At 45.7% G+C, this 20,520-nt stretch overlaps 15 non-coding genes and 2 pseudogenes across 15 annotated transcripts; all 17 read right to left on the bottom strand.

Moving 5' to 3' along the window:
• Window positions 1–11: 11 nt before the first annotated feature.
• Window positions 12–202, bottom strand: LOC141232867 (U2 spliceosomal RNA). Its single transcript, XR_012299041.1, has one exon. It is a non-coding gene; the product is annotated as a U2 spliceosomal RNA (small nuclear RNA).
• A 1,109-nt stretch (window positions 203–1,311) lies between these two features.
• On the bottom strand, window positions 1,312–1,502 carry LOC141232866 (U2 spliceosomal RNA). The gene has a single exon (XR_012299040.1). It is a non-coding gene; the product is annotated as a U2 spliceosomal RNA (small nuclear RNA).
• Window positions 1,503–2,614: 1,112 nt separating this feature from the next.
• On the bottom strand, window positions 2,615–2,805 carry LOC141232865 (U2 spliceosomal RNA). Its single transcript, XR_012299039.1, has one exon. It is a non-coding gene; the product is annotated as a U2 spliceosomal RNA (small nuclear RNA).
• Window positions 2,806–3,920: 1,115 nt separating this feature from the next.
• Window positions 3,921–4,110, bottom strand: LOC141232460 (U2 spliceosomal RNA). Its single transcript, XR_012298711.1, has one exon. It is a non-coding gene; the product is annotated as a U2 spliceosomal RNA (small nuclear RNA).
• A 1,115-nt stretch (window positions 4,111–5,225) lies between these two features.
• On the bottom strand, window positions 5,226–5,416 carry LOC141232864 (U2 spliceosomal RNA). Its single transcript, XR_012299038.1, has one exon. It is a non-coding gene; the product is annotated as a U2 spliceosomal RNA (small nuclear RNA).
• Window positions 5,417–6,531: 1,115 nt separating this feature from the next.
• Window positions 6,532–6,722, bottom strand: LOC141232863 (U2 spliceosomal RNA). The gene has a single exon (XR_012299037.1). It is a non-coding gene; the product is annotated as a U2 spliceosomal RNA (small nuclear RNA).
• Window positions 6,723–7,837: 1,115 nt separating this feature from the next.
• LOC141232862 (U2 spliceosomal RNA) lies at window positions 7,838–8,028 on the bottom strand. Its single transcript, XR_012299036.1, has one exon. It is a non-coding gene; the product is annotated as a U2 spliceosomal RNA (small nuclear RNA).
• Window positions 8,029–9,143: 1,115 nt separating this feature from the next.
• Window positions 9,144–9,334, bottom strand: LOC141232861 (U2 spliceosomal RNA). The gene has a single exon (XR_012299035.1). It is a non-coding gene; the product is annotated as a U2 spliceosomal RNA (small nuclear RNA).
• Window positions 9,335–10,449: 1,115 nt separating this feature from the next.
• LOC141232860 (U2 spliceosomal RNA) lies at window positions 10,450–10,640 on the bottom strand. The gene has a single exon (XR_012299034.1). It is a non-coding gene; the product is annotated as a U2 spliceosomal RNA (small nuclear RNA).
• A 1,115-nt stretch (window positions 10,641–11,755) lies between these two features.
• LOC141232857 (U2 spliceosomal RNA) lies at window positions 11,756–11,946 on the bottom strand. Its single transcript, XR_012299032.1, has one exon. It is a non-coding gene; the product is annotated as a U2 spliceosomal RNA (small nuclear RNA).
• Window positions 11,947–13,061: 1,115 nt separating this feature from the next.
• On the bottom strand, window positions 13,062–13,252 carry LOC141232422 (U2 spliceosomal RNA). The gene has a single exon (XR_012298673.1). It is a non-coding gene; the product is annotated as a U2 spliceosomal RNA (small nuclear RNA).
• Window positions 13,253–14,367: 1,115 nt separating this feature from the next.
• LOC141232856 (U2 spliceosomal RNA) lies at window positions 14,368–14,558 on the bottom strand. The gene has a single exon (XR_012299031.1). It is a non-coding gene; the product is annotated as a U2 spliceosomal RNA (small nuclear RNA).
• Window positions 14,559–15,673: 1,115 nt separating this feature from the next.
• On the bottom strand, window positions 15,674–15,864 carry LOC141232855 (U2 spliceosomal RNA). Its single transcript, XR_012299030.1, has one exon. It is a non-coding gene; the product is annotated as a U2 spliceosomal RNA (small nuclear RNA).
• Window positions 15,865–16,979: 1,115 nt separating this feature from the next.
• On the bottom strand, window positions 16,980–17,161 carry LOC141232489 (U2 spliceosomal RNA). Its single transcript, XR_012298738.1, has one exon. It is a non-coding gene; the product is annotated as a U2 spliceosomal RNA (small nuclear RNA).
• A 524-nt stretch (window positions 17,162–17,685) lies between these two features.
• On the bottom strand, window positions 17,686–17,801 carry LOC141232576 (U2 spliceosomal RNA; annotated as a pseudogene).
• A 1,115-nt stretch (window positions 17,802–18,916) lies between these two features.
• LOC141232468 (U2 spliceosomal RNA) lies at window positions 18,917–19,098 on the bottom strand. Its single transcript, XR_012298718.1, has one exon. It is a non-coding gene; the product is annotated as a U2 spliceosomal RNA (small nuclear RNA).
• Window positions 19,099–19,622: 524 nt separating this feature from the next.
• On the bottom strand, window positions 19,623–19,738 carry LOC141232575 (U2 spliceosomal RNA; annotated as a pseudogene).
• Window positions 19,739–20,520: the final 782 nt, after the last annotated feature.

Raw genomic sequence — 20,520 nt, 5'->3', positions numbered from 1 at the left:
CTGCATTAAAGAAGGGGTGCACCGGTCCTGGAGATACTGCAATACCAGGTCAATGCGTGGAGTGGACAGAGCAAGCTCTTTTTCCATCTCCCTGTTCTAAAAATCCATTTAATATATGGTCCCCAGATAGGGGACGTATCAGATATTAAACTGATAAGAACAGATACTACACTTGATCTTAGCCAAAAGGCCGAGAAGCGATAACCAGAATTGGTTTCAAACTACGGAGCCACCCAAGGATCCTGAAAAGTCCATTTGTGGAGATGAGCTCCTGGACTCCCGTTAAGAAGACATGTTGTCAACCTCTAGATCCCTTACATGCCTGCACTTTTCGGCTTGCTGCTGCTGCAATCCACGCGTTTTAGATCTGCATAACTCCACCTCTTTAAACACAGCACCTTCACCCCCTGCTGTTCCCACCCGCCTCAACACCGTTGGAAGGGAGGAGAACCAATTAAGGCGGGGGGTGGGGTGGAACGAGCAGCTGTCTACCCTTAGCAGGAGGGCTCCTGATTACATACCTCTCCTGCTGCTGCTGGCTGTCCAGCAGCAGACTGAAGGTGGCTGCTGCTGTGCACAGGTATATAAAGGCTCAGAGCCTATTATGACACGCGCAGCCAGCGTTCCATTGCCACATTCCATCTACTGCAGGCAGGATACCTGGCTGGCTGAATGTCGCTGAGAAGCTCACAGAGACCGCCATAAGCAACAGTTTAACAGAATGCCACAGACTAATCAACCAAACTTTTTGGGTTGGGTTCTCTTTTATAGTCTGCAGGCATTAAATGAAAGAAGTCAGTGTTCCAGCAGAAGGAGACAACGTTTCAGAAAAGGCATTGTAGCAAACCAAAAAAGAAATTTTAAGCGCAGCAGAGTAACCAGCGCACATACCTGTTAGCTCAGGTGAGTTTAAAAGGCTGCTGTTGATAACAAGGGCATTTGCTAAATAGATGGTGTGTGTGCAACAATATACTGAAAGGTCAATTATATTGTGCAGCTTATCTCACCACCTGTAGTTATTTAGGTGAAAGCTCCAAAATGCTTGCCTAATATGTCTGTTTATCCAAAAGGAAGTAAAAAGGGAGAGCTAGAAAGATAGCATTGCATCACATTACATGGCAATGCAATGCACAGTTGCTGAAGTTGAACCAAAATGAGCTTGTAATCTGCCTTCTGCAACTTTGAACATGAAAAATCCAATGAGGAGAAGAAAAGCAAAGCCAAAGAGTCCATCCCCAAATCCGACAAACAAGCAAAATGAACAAAAAACATTGAATTCAATTCTTTCTGATTTTAGAAACTGCATTAAAGAAGGGGTGCACCGGTCCTGGAGATACTGCAATACCAGGTCAATGCGTGGAGTGGACAGAGCAAGCTCTTTTTCCATCTCCCTGTTCTAAAAATCCATTTAATATATGGTCCCCAGATAGGGGACGTATCAGATATTAAACTGATAAGAACAGATACTACACTTGATCTTAGCCAAAAGGCCGAGAAGCGATAACCAGAATTGGTTTCAAACTACGGAGCCACCCAAGGATCCTGAAAAGTCCATTTGTGGAGATGAGCTCCTGGACTCCCGTTAAGAAGACATGTTGTCAACCTCTAGATCCCTTACATGCCTGCACTTTTCGGCTTGCTGCTGCTGCAATCCACGCGTTTTAGATCTGCATAACTCCACCTCTTTAAACACAGCACCTTCACCCCCTGCTGTTCCCACCCGCCTCAACACCGTTGGAAGGGAGGAGAACCAATTAAGGCGGGGGGTGGGGTGGAACGAGCAGCTGTCTACCCTTAGCAGGAGGGCTCCTGATTACATACCTCTCCTGCTGCTGCTGCTGCTGGCTGTCCAGCAGCAGACTGAAGGTGGCTGCTGCTGTGCACAGGTATATAAAGGCTCAGAGCCTATTATGACACGCGCAGCCAGCGTTCCATTGCCACATTCCATCTACTGCAGGCAGGATACCTGGCTGGCTGAATGTCGCTGAGAAGCTCACAGAGACCGCCATAAGCAACAGTTTAACAGAATGCCACAGACTAATCAACCAAACTTTTTGGGTTGGGTTCTCTTTTATAGTCTGCAGGCATTAAATGAAAGAAGTCAGTGTTCCAGCAGAAGGAGACGTTTCAGAAAAGGCATTGTAGCAAACCAAAAAAGAAATTTTAAGCGCAGCAGAGTAACCAGCGCACATACCTGTTAGCTCAGGTGAGTTTAAAAGGCTGCTGTTGATAACAAGGGCATTTGCTAAATAGATGGTGTGTGTGCAACAATATACTGAAAGGTCAATTATATTGTGCAGCTTATCTCACCACCTGTAGTTATTTAGGTGAAAGCTCCAAAATGCTTGCCTAATATGTCTGTTTATCCAAAAGGAAGTAAAAAGGGAGAGCTAGAAAGATAGCATTGCATCACATTACATGGCAATGCAATGCACAGTTGCTGAAGTTGAACCAAAATGAGCTTGTAATCTGGCTTCTGCAACTTTGAACATGAAAAATCCAATGAGGAGAAGAAAAGCAAAGCCAAAGAGTCCATCCCCAAATCCGACAAACAAGCAAAATGAACAAAAAACATTGAATTCAATTCTTTCTGATTTTAGAAACTGCATTAAAGAAGGGGTGCACCGGTCCTGGAGATACTGCAATACCAGGTCAATGCGTGGAGTGGACAGAGCAAGCTCTTTTTCCATCTCCCTGTTCTAAAAATCCATTTAATATATGGTCCCCAGATAGGGGACGTATCAGATATTAAACTGATAAGAACAGATACTACACTTGATCTTAGCCAAAAGGCCGAGAAGCGATAACCAGAATTGGTTTCAAACTACGGAGCCACCCAAGGATCCTGAAAAGTCCATTTGTGGAGATGAGCTCCTGGACTCCCGTTAAGAAGACATGTTGTCAACCTCTAGATCCCTTACATGCCTGCACTTTTCGGCTTGCTGCTGCTGCAATCCACGCGTTTTAGATCTGCATAACTCCACCTCTTTAAACACAGCACCTTCACCCCCTGCTGTTCCCACCCGCCTCAACACCGTTGGAAGGGAGGAGAACCAATTAAGGCAGGGGGTGGGGTGGAACGAGCAGCTGTCTACCCTTAGCAGGAGGGCTCCTGATTACATACCTCTCCAGCTGCTGCTGCTGCTGGCTGTCCAGCAGCAGACTGAAGGTGGCTGCTGCTGTGCACAGGTATATAAAGGCTCAGAGCCTATTATGACACGCGCAGCCAGCGTTCCATTGCCACATTCCATCTACTGCAGGCAGGATACCTGGCTGGCTGAATGTCGCTGAGAAGCTCACAGAGACCGCCATAAGCAACAGTTTAACAGAATGCCACAGACTAATCAACCAAACTTTTTGGGTTGGGTTCTCTTTTATAGTCTGCAGGCATTAAATGAAAGAAGTCAGTGTTCCAGCAGAAGGAGACAACGTTTCAGAAAAGGCATTGTAGCAAACCAAAAAAGAAATTTTAAGCGCAGCAGAGTAACCAGCGCACATACCTGTTAGCTCAGGTGAGTTTAAAAGGCTGCTGTTGATAACAAGGGCATTTGCTAAATAGATGGTGTGTGTGCAACAATATACTGAAAGGTCAATTATATTGTGCAGCTTATCTCACCACCTGTAGTTATTTAGGTGAAAGCTCCAAAATGCTTGCCTAATATGTCTGTTTATCCAAAAGGAAGTAAAAAGGGAGAGCTAGAAAGATAGCATTGCATCACATTACATGGCAATGCAATGCACAGTTGCTGAAGTTGAACCAAAATGAGCTTGTAATCTGGCTTCTGCAACTTTGAACATGAAAAATCCAATGAGGAGAAGAAAAGCAAAGCCAAAGAGTCCATCCCCAAATCCGACAAACAAGCAAAATGAACAAAAAACATTGAATTCAATTCTTTCTGATTTTAGAAACTGCATTAAAGAAGGGGTGCACCGGTCCTGGAGATACTGCAATACCAGGTCAATGCGTGGAGTGGACAGAGCAAGCTCTTTTTCCATCTCCCTGTTTAAAAATCCATTTAATATATGGTCCCCAGATAGGGGACGTATCAGATATTAAACTGATAAGAACAGATAGTACACTTGATCTTAGCCAAAAGGCCGAGAAGCGATAACCAGAATTGGTTTCAAACTACGGAGCCACCCAAGGATCCTGAAAAGTCCATTTGTGGAGATGAGCTCCTGGACTCCCGTTAAGAAGACATGTTGTCAACCTCTAGATCCCTTACATGCCTGCACTTTTCGGCTTGCTGCTGCTGCAATCCACGCGTTTTAGATCTGCATAACTCCACCTCTTTAAACACAGCACCTTCACCCCCTGCTGTTCCCACCCGCCTCAACACCGTTGGAAGGGAGGAGAACCAATTAAGGCGGGGGGTGGGGTGGAACGAGCAGCTGTCTACCCTTAGCAGGAGGGCTCCTGATTACATACCTCTCCTGCTGCTGCTGCTGCTGGCTGTCCAGCAGCAGACTGAAGGTGGCTGCTGCTGTGCACAGGTATATAAAGGCTCAGAGCCTATTATGACACGCGCAGCCAGCGTTCCATTGCCACATTCCATCTACTGCAGGCAGGATACCTGGCTGGCTGAATGTCGCTGAGAAGCTCACAGAGACCGCCATAAGCAACAGTTTAACAGAATGCCACAGACTAATCAACCAAACTTTTTGGGTTGGGTTCTCTTTTATAGTCTGCAGGCATTAAATGAAAGAAGTCAGTGTTCCAGCAGAAGGAGACAACGTTTCAGAAAAGACATTGTAGCAAACCAAAAAAGAAATTTTAAGCGCAGCAGAGTAACCAGCGCACATACCTGTTAGCTCAGGTGAGTTTAAAAGGCTGCTGTTGATAACAAGGGCATTTGCTAAATAGATGGTGTGTGTGCAACAATATACTGAAAGGTCAATTATATTGTGCAGCTTATCTCACCACCTGTAGTTATTTAGGTGAAAGCTCCAAAATGCTTGCCTAATATGTCTGTTTATCCAAAAGGAAGTAAAAAGGGAGAGCTAGAAAGATAGCATTGCATCACATTACATGGCAATGCAATGCACAGTTGCTGAAGTTGAACCAAAATGAGCTTGTAATCTGGCTTCTGCAACTTTGAACATGAAAAATCCAATGAGGAGAAGAAAAGCAAAGCCAAAGAGTCCATCCCCAAATCCGACAAACAAGCAAAATGAACAAAAAACATTGAATTCAATTCTTTCTGATTTTAGAAACTGCATTAAAGAAGGGGTGCACCGGTCCTGGAGATACTGCAATACCAGGTCAATGCGTGGAGTGGACAGAGCAAGCTCTTTTTCCATCTCCCTGTTCTAAAAATCCATTTAATATATGGTCCCCAGATAGGGGACGTATCAGATATTAAACTGATAAGAACAGATACTACACTTGATCTTAGCCAAAAGGCCGAGAAGCGATAACCAGAATTGGTTTCAAACTACGGAGCCACCCAAGGATCCTGAAAAGTCCATTTGTGGAGATGAGCTCCTGGACTCCCGTTAAGAAGACATGTTGTCAACCTCTAGATCCCTTACATGCCTGCACTTTTCGGCTTGCTGCTGCTGCAATCCACGCGTTTTAGATCTGCATAACTCCACCTCTTTAAACACAGCACCTTCACCCCCTGCTGTTCCCACCCGCCTCAACACCGTTGGAAGGGAGGAGAACCAATTAAGGCGGGGGGTGGGGTGGAACGAGCAGCTGTCTACCCTTAGCAGGAGGGCTCCTGATTACATACCTCTCCTGCTGCTGCTGCTGCTGGCTGTCCAGCAGCAGACTGAAGGTGGCTGCTGCTGTGCACAGGTATATAAAGGCTCAGAGCCTATTATGACACGCGCAGCCAGCGTTCCATTGCCACATTCCATCTACTGCAGGCAGGATACCTGGCTGGCTGAATGTCGCTGAGAAGCTCACAGAGACCGCCATAAGCAACAGTTTAACAGAATGCCACAGACTAATCAACCAAACTTTTTGGGTTGGGTTCTCTTTTATAGTCTGCAGGCATTAAATGAAAGAAGTCAGTGTTCCAGCAGAAGGAGACAACGTTTCAGAAAAGGCATTGTAGCAAACCAAAAAAGAAATTTTAAGCGCAGCAGAGTAACCAGCGCACATACCTGTTAGCTCAGGTGAGTTTAAAAGGCTGCTGTTGATAACAAGGGCATTTGCTAAATAGATGGTGTGTGTGCAACAATATACTGAAAGGTCAATTATATTGTGCAGCTTATCTCACCACCTGTAGTTATTTAGGTGAAAGCTCCAAAATGCTTGCCTAATATGTCTGTTTATCCAAAAGGAAGTAAAAAGGGAGAGCTAGAAAGATAGCATTGCATCACATTACATGGCAATGCAATGCACAGTTGCTGAAGTTGAACCAAAATGAGCTTGTAATCTGGCTTCTGCAACTTTGAACATGAAAAATCCAATGAGGAGAAGAAAAGCAAAGCCAAAGAGTCCATCCCCAAATCCGACAAACAAGCAAAATGAACAAAAAACATTGAATTCAATTCTTTCTGATTTTAGAAACTGCATTAAAGAAGGGGTGCACCGGTCCTGGAGATACTGCAATACCAGGTCAATGCGTGGAGTGGACAGAGCAAGCTCTTTTTCCATCTCCCTGTTCTAAAAATCCATTTAATATATGGTCCCCAGATAGGGGACGTATCAGATATTAAACTGATAAGAACAGATACTACACTTGATCTTAGCCAAAAGGCCGAGAAGCGATAACCAGAATTGGTTTCAAACTACGGAGCCACCCAAGGATCCTGAAAAGTCCATTTGTGGAGATGAGCTCCTGGACTCCCGTTAAGAAGACATGTTGTCAACCTCTAGATCCCTTACATGCCTGCACTTTTCGGCTTGCTGCTGCTGCAATCCACGCGTTTTAGATCTGCATAACTCCACCTCTTTAAACACAGCACCTTCACCCCCTGCTGTTCCCACCCGCCTCAACACCGTTGGAAGGGAGGAGAACCAATTAAGGCGGGGGGTGGGGTGGAACGAGCAGCTGTCTACCCTTAGCAGGAGGGCTCCTGATTACATACCTCTCCTGCTGCTGCTGCTGCTGGCTGTCCAGCAGCAGACTGAAGGTGGCTGCTGCTGTGCACAGGTATATAAAGGCTCAGAGCCTATTATGACACGCGCAGCCAGCGTTCCATTGCCACATTCCATCTACTGCAGGCAGGATACCTGGCTGGCTGAATGTCGCTGAGAAGCTCACAGAGACCGCCATAAGCAACAGTTTAACAGAATGCCACAGACTAATCAATCAAACTTTTTGGGTTGGGTTCTCTTTTATAGTCTGCAGGCATTAAATGAAAGAAGTCAGTGTTCCAGCAGAAGGAGACAACGTTTCAGAAAAGGCATTGTAGCAAACCAAAAAAGAAATTTTAAGCGCAGCAGAGTAACCAGCGCACATACCTGTTAGCTCAGGTGAGTTTAAAAGGCTGCTGTTGATAACAAGGGCATTTGCTAAATAGATGGTGTGTGTGCAACAATATACTGAAAGGTCAATTATATTGTGCAGCTTATCTCACCACCTGTAGTTATTTAGGTGAAAGCTCCAAAATGCTTGCCTAATATGTCTGTTTATCCAAAAGGAAGTAAAAAGGGAGAGCTAGAAAGATAGCATTGCATCACATTACATGGCAATGCAATGCACAGTTGCTGAAGTTGAACCAAAATGAGCTTGTAATCTGGCTTCTGCAACTTTGAACATGAAAAATCCAATGAGGAGAAGAAAAGCAAAGCCAAAGAGTCCATCCCCAAATCCGACAAACAAGCAAAATGAACAAAAAACATTGAATTCAATTCTTTCTGATTTTAGAAACTGCATTAAAGAAGGGGTGCACCGGTCCTGGAGATACTGCAATACCAGGTCAATGCGTGGAGTGGACAGAGCAAGCTCTTTTTCCATCTCCCTGTTCTAAAAATCCATTTAATATATGGTCCCCAGATAGGGGACGTATCAGATATTAAACTGATAAGAACAGATACTACACTTGATCTTAGCCAAAAGGCCGAGAAGCGATAACCAGAATTGGTTTCAAACTACGGAGCCACCCAAGGATCCTGAAAAGTCCATTTGTGGAGATGAGCTCCTGGACTCCCGTTAAGAAGACATGTTGTCAACCTCTAGATCCCTTACATGCCTGCACTTTTCGGCTTGCTGCTGCTGCAATCCACGCGTTTTAGATCTGCATAACTCCACCTCTTTAAACACAGCACCTTCACCCCCTGCTGTTCCCACCCGCCTCAACACCGTTGGAAGGGAGGAGAACCAATTAAGGCGGGGGGTGGGGTGGAACGAGCAGCTGGCTACCCTTAGCAGGAGGGCTCCTGATTACATACCTCTCCTGCTGCTGCTGCTGCTGGCTGTCCAGCAGCAGACTGAAGGTGGCTGCTGCTGTGCACAGGTATATAAAGGCTCAGAGCCTATTATGACACGCGCAGCCAGCGTTCCATTGCCACATTCCATCTACTGCAGGCAGGATACCTGGCTGGCTGAATGTCGCTGAGAAGCTCACAGAGACCGCCATAAGCAACAGTTTAACAGAATGCCACAGACTAATCAACCAAACTTTTTGGGTTGGGTTCTCTTTTATAGTCTGCAGGCATTAAATGAAAGAAGTCAGTGTTCCAGCAGAAGGAGACAACGTTTCAGAAAAGGCATTGTAGCAAACCAAAAAAGAAATTTTAAGCGCAGCAGAGTAACCAGCGCACATACCTGTTAGCTCAGGTGAGTTTAAAAGGCTGCTGTTGATAACAAGGGCATTTGCTAAATAGATGGTGTGTGTGCAACAATATACTGAAAGGTCAATTATATTGTGCAGCTTATCTCACCACCTGTAGTTATTTAGGTGAAAGCTCCAAAATGCTTGCCTAATATGTCTGTTTATCCAAAAGGAAGTAAAAAGGGAGAGCTAGAAAGATAGCATTGCATCACATTACATGGCAATGCAATGCACAGTTGCTGAAGTTGAACCAAAATGAGCTTGTAATCTGGCTTCTGCAACTTTGAACATGAAAAATCCAATGAGGAGAAGAAAAGCAAAGCCAAAGAGTCCATCCCCAAATCCGACAAACAAGCAAAATGAACAAAAAACATTGAATTCAATTCTTTCTGATTTTAGAAACTGCATTAAAGAAGGGGTGCACCGGTCCTGGAGATACTGCAATACCAGGTCAATGCGTGGAGTGGACAGAGCAAGCTCTTTTTCCATCTCCCTGTTCTAAAAATCCATTTAATATATGGTCCCCAGATAGGGGACGTATCAGATATTAAACTGATAAGAACAGATACTACACTTGATCTTAGCCAAAAGGCCGAGAAGCGATAACCAGAATTGGTTTCAAACTACGGAGCCACCCAAGGATCCTGAAAAGTCCATTTGTGGAGATGAGCTCCTGGACTCCCGTTAAGAAGACATGTTGTCAACCTCTAGATCCCTTACATGCCTGCACTTTTCGGCTTGCTGCTGCTGCAATCCACGCGTTTTAGATCTGCATAACTCCACCTCTTTAAACACAGCACCTTCACCCCCTGCTGTTCCCACCCGCCTCAACACCGTTGGAAGGGAGGAGAACCAATTAAGGCGGGGGGTGGGGTGGAACGAGCAGCTGTCTACCCTTAGCAGGAGGGCTCCTGATTACATACCTCTCCTGCTGCTGCTGCTGCTGGCTGTCCAGCAGCAGACTGAAGGTGGCTGCTGCTGTGCACAGGTATATAAAGGCTCAGAGCCTATTATGACACGCGCAGCCAGCGTTCCATTGCCACATTCCATCTACTGCAGGCAGGATACCTGGCTGGCTGAATGTCGCTGAGAAGCTCACAGAGACCGCCATAAGCAACAGTTTAACAGAATGCCACATACTAATCAACCAAACTTTTTGGGTTGGGTTCTCTTTTATAGTCTGCAGGCATTAAATGAAAGAAGTCAGTGTTCCAGCAGAAGGAGACAACGTTTCAGAAAAGGCATTGTAGCAAACCAAAAAAGAAATTTTAAGTGCAGCAGAGTAACCAGCGCACATACCTGTTAGCTCAGGTGAGTTTAAAAGGCTGCTGTTGATAACAAGGGCATTTGCTAAATAGATGGTGTGTGTGCAACAATATACTGAAAGGTCAATTATATTGTGCAGCTTATCTCACCACCTGTAGTTATTTAGGTGAAAGCTCCAAAATGCTTGCCTAATATGTCTGTTTATCCAAAAGGAAGTAAAAAGGGAGAGCTAGAAAGATAGCATTGCATCACATTACATGGCAATGCAATGCACAGTTGCTGAAGTTGAACCAAAATGAGCTTGTAATCTGGCTTCTGCAACTTTGAACATGAAAAATCCAATGAGGAGAAGAAAAGCAAAGCCAAAGAGTCCATCCCCAAATCCGACAAACAAGCAAAATGAACAAAAAACATTGAATTCAATTCTTTCTGATTTTAGAAACTGCATTAAAGAAGGGGTGCACCGGTCCTGGAGATACTGCAATACCAGGTCAATGCGTGGAGTGGACAGAGCAAGCTCTTTTTCCATCTCCCTGTTCTAAAAATCCATTTAATATATGGTCCCCAGATAGGGGACGTATCAGATATTAAACTGATAAGAACAGATACTACACTTGATCTTAGCCAAAAGGCCGAGAAGCGATAACCAGAATTGGTTTCAAACTACGGAGCCACCCAAGGATCCTGAAAAGTCCATTTGTGGAGATGAGCTCCTGGACTCCCGTTAAGAAGACATGTTGTCAACCTCTAGATCCCTTACATGCCTGCACTTTTCGGCTTGCTGCTGCTGCAATCCACGCGTTTTAGATCTGCATAACTCCACCTCTTTAAACACAGCACCTTCACCCCCTGCTGTTCCCACCCGCCTCAACACCGTTGGAAGGGAGGAGAACCAATTAAGGCGGGGGGTGGGGTGGAACGAGCAGCTGTCTACCCTTAGCAGGAGGGCTCCTGATTACATACCTCTCCTGCTGCTGCTGCTGCTGGCTGTCCAGCAGCAGACTGAAGGTGGCTGCTGCTGTGCACAGGTATATAAAGGCTCAGAGCCTATTATGACACGCGCAGCCAGCGTTCCATTGCCACATTCCATCTACTGCAGGCAGGATACCTGGCTGGCTGAATGTCGCTGAGAAGCTCACAGAGACCGCCATAAGCAACAGTTTAACAGAATGCCACAGACTAATCAACCAAACTTTTTGGGTTGGGTTCTCTTTTATAGTCTGCAGGCATTAAATGAAAGAAGTCAGTGTTCCAGCAGAAGGAGACAACGTTTCAGAAAAGGCATTGTAGCAAACCAAAAAAGAAATTTTAAGCGCAGCAGAGTAACCAGCGCACATACCTGTTAGCTCAGGTGAGTTTAAAAGGCTGCTGTTGATAACAAGGGCATTTGCTAAATAGATGGTGTGTGTGCAACAATATACTGAAAGGTCAATTATATTGTGCAGCTTATCTCACCACCTGTAGTTATTTAGGTGAAAGCTCCAAAATGCTTGCCTAATATGTCTGTTTATCCAAAAGGAAGTAAAAAGGGAGAGCTAGAAAGATAGCATTGCATCACATTACATGGCAATGCAATGCACAGTTGCTGAAGTTGAACCAAAATGAGCTTGTAATCTGGCTTCTGCAACTTTGAACATGAAAAATCCAATGAGGAGAAGAAAAGCAAAGCCAAAGAGTCCATCCCCAAATCCGACAAACAAGCAAAATGAACAAAAAACATTGAATTCAATTCTTTCTGATTTTAGAAACTGCATTAAAGAAGGGGTGCACCGGTCCTGGAGATACTGCAATACCAGGTCAATGCGTGGAGTGGACAGAGCAAGCTCTTTTTCCATCTCCCTGTTCTAAAAATCCATTTAATATATGGTCCCCAGATAGGGGACGTATCAGATATTAAACTGATAAGAACAGATACTACACTTGATCTTAGCCAAAAGGCCGAGAAGCGATAACCAGAATTGGTTTCAAACTACGGAGCCACCCAAGGATCCTGAAAAGTCCATTTGTGGAGATGAGCTCCTGGACTCCCGTTAAGAAGACATGTTGTCAACCTCTAGATCCCTTACATGCCTGCACTTTTCGGCTTGCTGCTGCTGCAATCCACGCGTTTTAGATCTGCATAACTCCACCTCTTTAAACACAGCACCTTCACCCCCTGCTGTTCCCACCCGCCTCAACACCGTTGGAAGGGAGGAGAACCAATTAAGGCGGGGGGTGGGGTGGAACGAGCAGCTGTCTACCCTTAGCAGGAGGGCTCCTGATTACATACCTCTCCTGCTGCTGCTGCTGCTGGCTGTCCAGCAGCAGACTGAAGGTGGCTGCTGCTGTGCACAGGTATATAAAGGCTCAGAGCCTATTATGACACGCGCAGCCAGCGTTCCATTGCCACATTCCATCTACTGCAGGCAGGATACCTGGCTGGCTGAATGTCGCTGAGAAGCTCACAGAGACCGCCATAAGCAACAGTTTAACAGAATGCCACAGACTAATCAACCAAACTTTTTGGGTTGGGTTCTCTTTTATAGTCTGCAGGCATTAAATGAAAGAAGTCAGTGTTCCAGCAGAAGGAGACAACGTTTCAGAAAAGGCATTGTAGCAAACCAAAAAAGAAATTTTAAGCGCAGCAGAGTAACCAGCGCACATACCTGTTAGCTCAGGTGAGTTTAAAAGGCTGCTGTTGATAACAAGGGCATTTGCTAAATAGATGGTGTGTGTGCAACAATATACTGAAAGGTCAATTATATTGTGCAGCTTATCTCACCACCTGTAGTTATTTAGGTGAAAGCTCCAAAATGCTTGCCTAATATGTCTGTTTATCCAAAAGGAAGTAAAAAGGGAGAGCTAGAAAGATAGCATTGCATCACATTACATGGCAATGCAATGCACAGTTGCTGAAGTTGAACCAAAATGAGCTTGTAATCTGGCTTCTGCAACTTTGAACATGAAAAATCCAATGAGGAGAAGAAAAGCAAAGCCAAAGAGTCCATCCCCAAATCCGACAAACAAGCAAAATGAACAAAAAACATTGAATTCAATTCTTTCTGATTTTAGAAACTGCATTAAAGAAGGGGTGCACCGGTCCTGGAGATACTGCAATACCAGGTCAATGCGTGGAGTGGACAGAGCAAGCTCTTTTTCCATCTCCCTGTTCTAAAAATCCATTTAATATATGGTCCTCAGATAGGGGACGTATCAGATATTAAACTGATAAGAACAGATACTACACTTGATCTTAGCCAAAAGGCCGAGAAGCGATAACCAGAATTGGTTTCAAACTACGGAGCCACCCAAGGATCCTGAAAAGTCCATTTGTGGAGATGAGCTCCTGGACTCCCGTTAAGAAGACATGTTGTCAACCTCTAGATCCCTTACATGCCTGCACTTTTCGGCTTGCTGCTGCTGCAATCCACGCGTTTTAGATCTGCATAACTCCACCTCTTTAAACACAGCACCTTCACCCCCTGCTGTTCCCACCCGCCTCAACACCGTTGGAAGGGAGGAGAACCAATTAAGGCGGGGGGTGGGGTGGAACGAGCAGCTGTCTACCCTTAGCAGGAGGGCTCCTGATTACATACCTCTCCTGCTGCTGCTGCTGCTGGCTGTCCAGCAGCAGACTGAAGGTGGCTGCTGCTGTGCACAGGTATATAAAGGCTCAGAGCCTATTATGACACGCGCAGCCAGCGTTCCATTGCCACATTCCATCTACTGCAGGCAGGATACCTGGCTGGCTGAATGTCGCTGAGAAGCTCACAGAGACCGCCATAAGCAACAGTTTAACAGAATGCCACAGACTAATCAACCAAACTTTTTGGGTTGGGTTCTCTTTTATAGTCTGCAGGCATTAAATGAAAGAAGTCAGTGTTCCAGCAGAAGGAGACAACGTTTCAGAAAAGGCATTGTAGCAAACCAAAAAAGAAATTTTAAGCGCAGCAGAGTAACCAGCGCACATACCTGTTAGCTCAGGTGAGTTTAAAAGGCTGCTGTTGATAACAAGGGCATTTGCTAAATAGATGGTGTGTGTGCAACAATATACTGAAAGGTCAATTATATTGTGCAGCTTATCTCACCACCTGTAGTTATTTAGGTGAAAGCTCCAAAATGCTTGCCTAATATGTCTGTTTATCCAAAAGGAAGTAAAAAGGGAGAGCTAGAAAGATAGCATTGCATCACATTACATGGCAATGCAATGCACAGTTGCTGAAGTTGAACCAAAATGAGCTTGTAATCTGGCTTCTGCAACTTTGAACATGAAAAATCCAATGAGGAGAAGAAAAGCAAAGCCAAAGAGTCCATCCCCAAATCCGACAAACAAGCAAAATGAACAAAAAACATTGAATTCAATTCTTTCTGATTTTAGAAACTGCATTAAAGAAGGGGTGCACCGGTCCTGGAGATACTGCAATACCAGGTCAATGCGTGGAGTGGACAGAGCAAGCTCTTTTTCCATCTCCCTGTTCTAAAAATCCATTTAATATATGGTCCCCAGATAGGGGACGTATCAGATATTAAACTGATAAGAACAGATACTACACTTGATCTTAGCCAAAAGGCCGAGAAGCGATAACCAGAATTGGTTTCAAACTACGGAGCCACCCAAGGATCCTGAAAAGTCCATTTGTGGAGATGAGCTCCTGGACTCCCGTTAAGAAGACATGTTGTCAACCTCTAGATCCCTTACATGCCTGGACTTTTCGGCTTGCTGCTGCTGCAATCCACGCGTTTTAGATCTGCATAACTCCACCTCTTTAAACACAGCACCTTCACCCCCTGCTGTTCCCACCCGCCTCAACACCGTTGGAAGGGAGGAGAACCAATTAAGGCGGGGGGTGGGGTGGAACGAGCAGCTGTCTACCCTTAGCAGGAGGGCTCCTGATTACATACCTCTCCTGCTGCTGCTGCTGCTGGCTGTCCAGCAGCAGACTGAAGGTGGCTGCTGCTGTGCACAGGTATATAAAGGCTCAGAGCCTATTATGACACGCGCAGCCAGCGTTCCATTGCCACATTCCATCTACTGCAGGCAGGATACCTGGCTGGCTGAATGTCGCTGAGAAGCTCACAGAGACCGCCATAAGCAACAGTTTAACAGAATGCCACAGACTAATCAACCAAACTTTTTGGGTTGGGTTCTCTTTTATAGTCTGCAGGCATTAAATGAAAGAAGTCAGTGTTCCAGCAGAAGGAGACAACGTTTCAGAAAAGGCATTGTAGCAAACCAAAAAAGAAATTTTAAGCGCAGCAGAGTAACCAGCGCACATACCTGTTAGCTCAGGTGAGTTTAAAAGGCTGCTGTTGATAACAAGGGCATTTGCTAAATAGATGGTGTGTGTGCAACAATATACTGAAAGGTCAATTATATTGTGCAGCTTATCTCACCACCTGTAGATATTTAGGTGAAAGCTCCAAAATGCTTGCCTAATATGTCTGTTTATCCAAAAGGAAGTAAAAAGGGAGAGCTAGAAAGATAGCATTGCATCACATTACATGGCAATGCAATGCACAGTTGCTGAAGTTGAACCAAAATGAGCTTGTAATCTGGCTTCTGCAACTTTGAACATGAAAAATCCAATGAGGAGAAGAAAAGCAAAGCCAAAGAGTCCATCCCCAAATCCGACAAACAAGCAAAATGAACAAAAAACATTGAATTCAATTCTTTCTGATTTTAGAAACTGCATTAAAGAAGGGGTGCACCGGTCCTGGAGATACTGCAATACCAGGTCAATGCGTGGAGTGGACAGAGCAAGCTCTTTTTCCATCTCCCTGTTCTAAAAATCCATTTAATATATGGTCCCCAGATAGGGGACGTATCAGATATTAAACTGATAAGAACAGATACTACACTTGATCTTAGCCAAAAGGCCGAGAAGCGATAACCAGAATTGGTTTCAAACTACGGAGCCACCCAAGGATCCTGAAAAGTCCATTTGTGGAGATGAGCTCCTGGACTCCCGTTAAGAAGACATGTTGTCAACCTCTAGATCCCTTACATGCCTGCACTTTTCGGCTTGCTGCTGCTGCAATCCACGCGTTTTAGATCTGCATAACTCCACCTCTTTAAACACAGCACCTTCACCCCCTGCTGTTCCCACCCGCCTCAACACCGTTGGAAGGGAGGAGAACCAATTAAGGCGGGGGGTGGGGTGGAACGAGCAGCTGTCTACCCTTAGCAGGAGGGCTCCTGATTACATACCTCTCCTGCTGCTGCTGCTGCTGGCTGTCCAGCAGCAGACTGAAGGTGGCTGCTGCTGTGCACAGGTATATAAAGGCTCAGAGCCTATTATGACACGCGCAGCCAGCGTTCCATTGCCACATTCCATCTACTGCAGGCAGGATACCTGGCTGGCTGAATGTCGCTGAGAAGCTCACAGAGACCGCCATAAGCAACAGTTTAACAGAATGCCACAGACTAATCAACCAAACTTTTTGGGTTGGGTTCTCTTTTATAGTCTGCAGGCATTAAATGAAAGAAGTCAGTGTTCCAGCAGAAGGAGACAACGTTTCAGAAAAGGCATTGTAGCAAACCAAAAAAGAAATTTTAAGCGCAGCAGAGTAACCAGCGCACATACCTGTTAGCTCAGGTGAGTTTAAAAGGCTGCTGTTGATAACAAGGGCATTTGCTAAATAGATGGTGTGTGTGCAACAATATACTGAAAGGTCAATTATATTGTGCAGCTTATCTCACCACCTGTAGTTATTTAGGTGAAAGCTCCAAAATGCTTGCCTAATATGTCTGTTTATCCAAAAGGAAGTAAAAAGGGAGAGCTAGAAAGATAGCATTGCATCACATTACATGGCAATGCAATGCACAGTTGCTGAAGTTGAACCAAAATGAGCTTGTAATCTGGCTTCTGCAACTTTGAACATGAAAAATCCAATGAGGAGAAGAAAAGCAAAGCCAAAGAGTCCATCCCCAAATCCAACAAACAAGCAAAATGAACAAAAAACATTGAATTCAATTCTTTCTGATTTTAGAAACTGCATTAAAGAAGGGGTGCACCGGTCCTGGAGATACTGCAATACCAGGTCAATGCGTGGAGTGGACAGAGCAAGCTCTTTTTCCATCTCCCTGTTCTAAAAATCCATTTAATATATGGTCCCCAGATAGGGGACGTATCAGATATTAAACTGATAAGAACAGATTTTTTTATTGAAGCTGCATCCAAGGCACTGAAAAATGTGACCGAAGTCACACCAAAACAGCGCACGAGGTGAGGATTCATGTGGACCCTTCCCGGAGGAGAGGGTTCCCAATAAACCATCCCCATCCCTCCGAGCCAGAAGGCCACAGCGAGGGTCAGGGATCTCCGATGCTCTCCCTAGCCGAAGCCGGAGAAGAGCCGTTTTCGTGCTCCCAGCTTCCATCTAGGCTGCCACCCTAGTGGAGCTGGAGCCTGTGTTGGTTTCTCAGCCCAAAGCTGACCGGACCTCCGACCGGGTTTATAAAAATTCCCCTTCCTAGCCCGGAGGCCAGGAATAGGGGGGGTTGCTCAGAAAGTATGATTGGCAAAGGTGCGGCGTGCTACGAAGCCAAGTCTTTCTGGGGTTCCCAGTCCCAGTAAGCTTGGACTCCCACCAGGGCGCCTACTCCTGGGGCACATTGCTCCAAAGCCCTCACACTTACCCAGCCTAGTGACTTCGATCCTGGAGGGCCATGTTTTCCATCAGATAACTCTATGAGCCACCTGGCGTACTAACAAGTGCACCAAACCAGTGTGTAATATGCATCAATTTACTAGGGCAGCCCAAGGACAAAACTGCCTTTTCAAAAGATACTACACTTGATCTTAGCCAAAAGGCCGAGAAGCGATAACCAGAATTGGTTTCAAACTACGGAGCCACCCAAGGATCCTGAAAAGTCCATTTGTGGAGATGAGCTCCTGGACTCCCGTTAAGAAGACATGTTGTCAACCTCTAGATCCCTTACATGCCTGCACTTTTCGGCTTGCTGCTGCTGCAATCCACGCGTTTTAGATCTGCATAACTCCACCTCTTTAAACACAGCACCTTCACCCCCTGCTGTTCCCACCCACCTCAACACCGTTGGAAGGGAGGAGAACCAATTAAGGCGGGGGGTGGGGTGGAACGAGCAGCTGTCTACCCTTAGCAGGAGGGCTCCTGATTACATACCTCTCCTGCTGCTGCTGCTGCTGGCTGTCCAGCAGCAGACTGAAGGTGGCTGCTGCTGTGCACAGGTATATAAAGGCTCAGAGCCTATTATGACATGCGCAGCCAGCGTTCCATTGCCACATTCCATCTACTGCAGGCAGGATACCTGGCTGGCTGAATGTCGCTGAGAAGCTCACAGAGACCGCCATAAGCAACAGTTTAACAGAATGCCACAGACTAATCAACCAAACTTTTTGGGTTGGGTTCTCTTTTATAGTCTGCAGGCATTAAATGAAAGAAGTCAGTGTTCCAGCAGAAGGAGACAACGTTTCAGAAAAGGCATTGTAGCAAACCAAAAAAGAAATTTTAAGCGCAGCAGAGTAACCAGCGCACATACCTGTTAGCTCAGGTGAGTTTAAAAGGCTGCTGTTGATAACAAGGGCATTTGCTAAATAGATGGTGTGTGTGCAACAATATACTGAAAGGTCAATTATATTGTGCAGCTTATCTCACCACCTGTAGTTATTTAGGTGAAAGCTCCAAAATGCTTGCCTAATATGTCTGTTTATCCAAAAGGAAGTAAAAAGGGAGAGCTAGAAAGATAGCATTGCATCACATTACATGGCAATGCAATGCACAGTTGCTGAAGTTGAACCAAAATGAGCTTGTAATCTGCCTTCTGCAACTTTGAACATGAAAAATCCAATGAGGAGAAGAAAAGCAAAGCCAAAGAGTCCATCCCCAAATCCGACAAACAAGCAAAATGAACAAAAAACATTGAATTCAATTCTTTCTGATTTTAGAAACTGCATTAAAGAAGGGGTGCACCGGTCCTGGAGATACTGCAATACCAGGTCAATGCGTGGAGTGGACAGAGCAAGCTCTTTTTCCATCTCCCTGTTCTAAAAATCCATTTAATATATGGTCCCCAGATAGGGGACGTATCAGATATTAAACTGATAAGAACAGATTTTTTGATTGAAGCTGCATCCAAGGCACTGAAAAATGTGACCGAAGTCACACCAAAACAGCGCACGAGGTGAGGATTCATGTGGACCCTTCCCGGAGGAGAGGGTTCCCAATAAACCATCCCCATCCCTCCGAGCCAGAAGGCCACAGCGAGGGTCAGGGATCTCCGATGCTCTCCCTAGCCGAAGCCGGAGAAGAGCCGTTTTCGTGCTCCCAGCTTCCATCTAGGCTGCCACCCTAGTGGAGCTGGAGCCTGTGTTGGTTTCTCAGCCCAAAGCTGACCGGACCTCCGACCGGGTTTATAAAAATTCCCCTTCCTAGCCCGGAGGCCAGGAATAGGGGGGGTTGCTCAGAAAGTATGATTGGCAAAGGTGCGGCGTGCTACGAAGCCAAGTCTTTCTGGGGTTCCCAGTCCCAGTAAGCTTGGACTCCCACCAGGGCGCCTACTCCTGGGGCACATTGCTCCAAAGCCCTCACACTTACCCAGCCTAGTGACTTCGATCCTGGAGGGCCATGTTTTCCATCAGATAACTCTATGAGCCACCTGGCGTACTAACAAGTGCACCAAACCAGTGTGTAATATGCATCAATTTACTAGGGCAGCCCAAGGACAAAACTGCCTTTTCAAAAGATACTACACTTGATCTTAGCCAAAAGGCCGAGAAGCGATAACCAGAATTGGTTTCAAACTACGGAGCCACCCAAGGATCCTGAAAAGTCCATTTGTGGAGATGAGCTCCTGGACTCCCGTTAAGAAGACATGTTGTCAACCTCTAGATCCCTTACATGCCTGCACTTTTCGGCTTGCTGCTGCTGCAATCCACGCGTTTTAGATCTGCATAACTCCACCTCTTTAAACACAGCACCTTCACCCCCTGCTGTTCCCACCCGCCTCAACACCGTTGGAAGGGAGGAGAACCAATTAAGGCGGGGGGTGGGGTGGAACGAGCAGCTGTCTACCCTTAGCAGGAGGGCTCCTGATTACATACCTCTCCTGCTGCTGCTGCTGCTGGCTGTCCAGCAGCAGACTGAAGGTGGCTGCTGCTGTGCACAGGTATATAAAGGCTCAGAGCCTATTATGACACGCGCAGCCAGCGTTCCATTGCCACATTCCATCTACTGCAGGCAGGATACCTGGCTGGCTGAATGTCGCTGAGAAGCTCACAGAGACCGCCATAAGCAACAGTTTAACAGAATGCCACAGACTAATCAACCAAACTTTTTGGGTTGGGTTCTCTTTTATAGTCTGCAGGCATTAAATGAAAGAAGTCAGTGTTCCAGCAGAAGGAGACAACGTTTCAGAAAAGGCATTGTAGCAAACCAAAAAAGAAATTTTAAGCGCAGCAGAGTAACCAGCGCACATACCTGTTAGCTCAGGTGAGTTTAAAAGGCTGCTGTTGATAACAAGGGCATTTGCTAAATAGATGGTGTGTGTGCAACAATATACTGAAA

The sequence above is a fragment of the Phyllobates terribilis genome, unplaced genomic scaffold (genome assembly GCF_046119375.1).
Source record: "Phyllobates terribilis strain yellow unplaced genomic scaffold, ASM4611937v1 Scaffold_540__1_contigs__length_1147954, whole genome shotgun sequence".
NCBI lineage: Eukaryota > Metazoa > Chordata > Amphibia > Anura > Dendrobatidae > Phyllobates > Phyllobates terribilis.
This window is presented reverse-complemented; position numbering and strand designations above follow the sequence as displayed.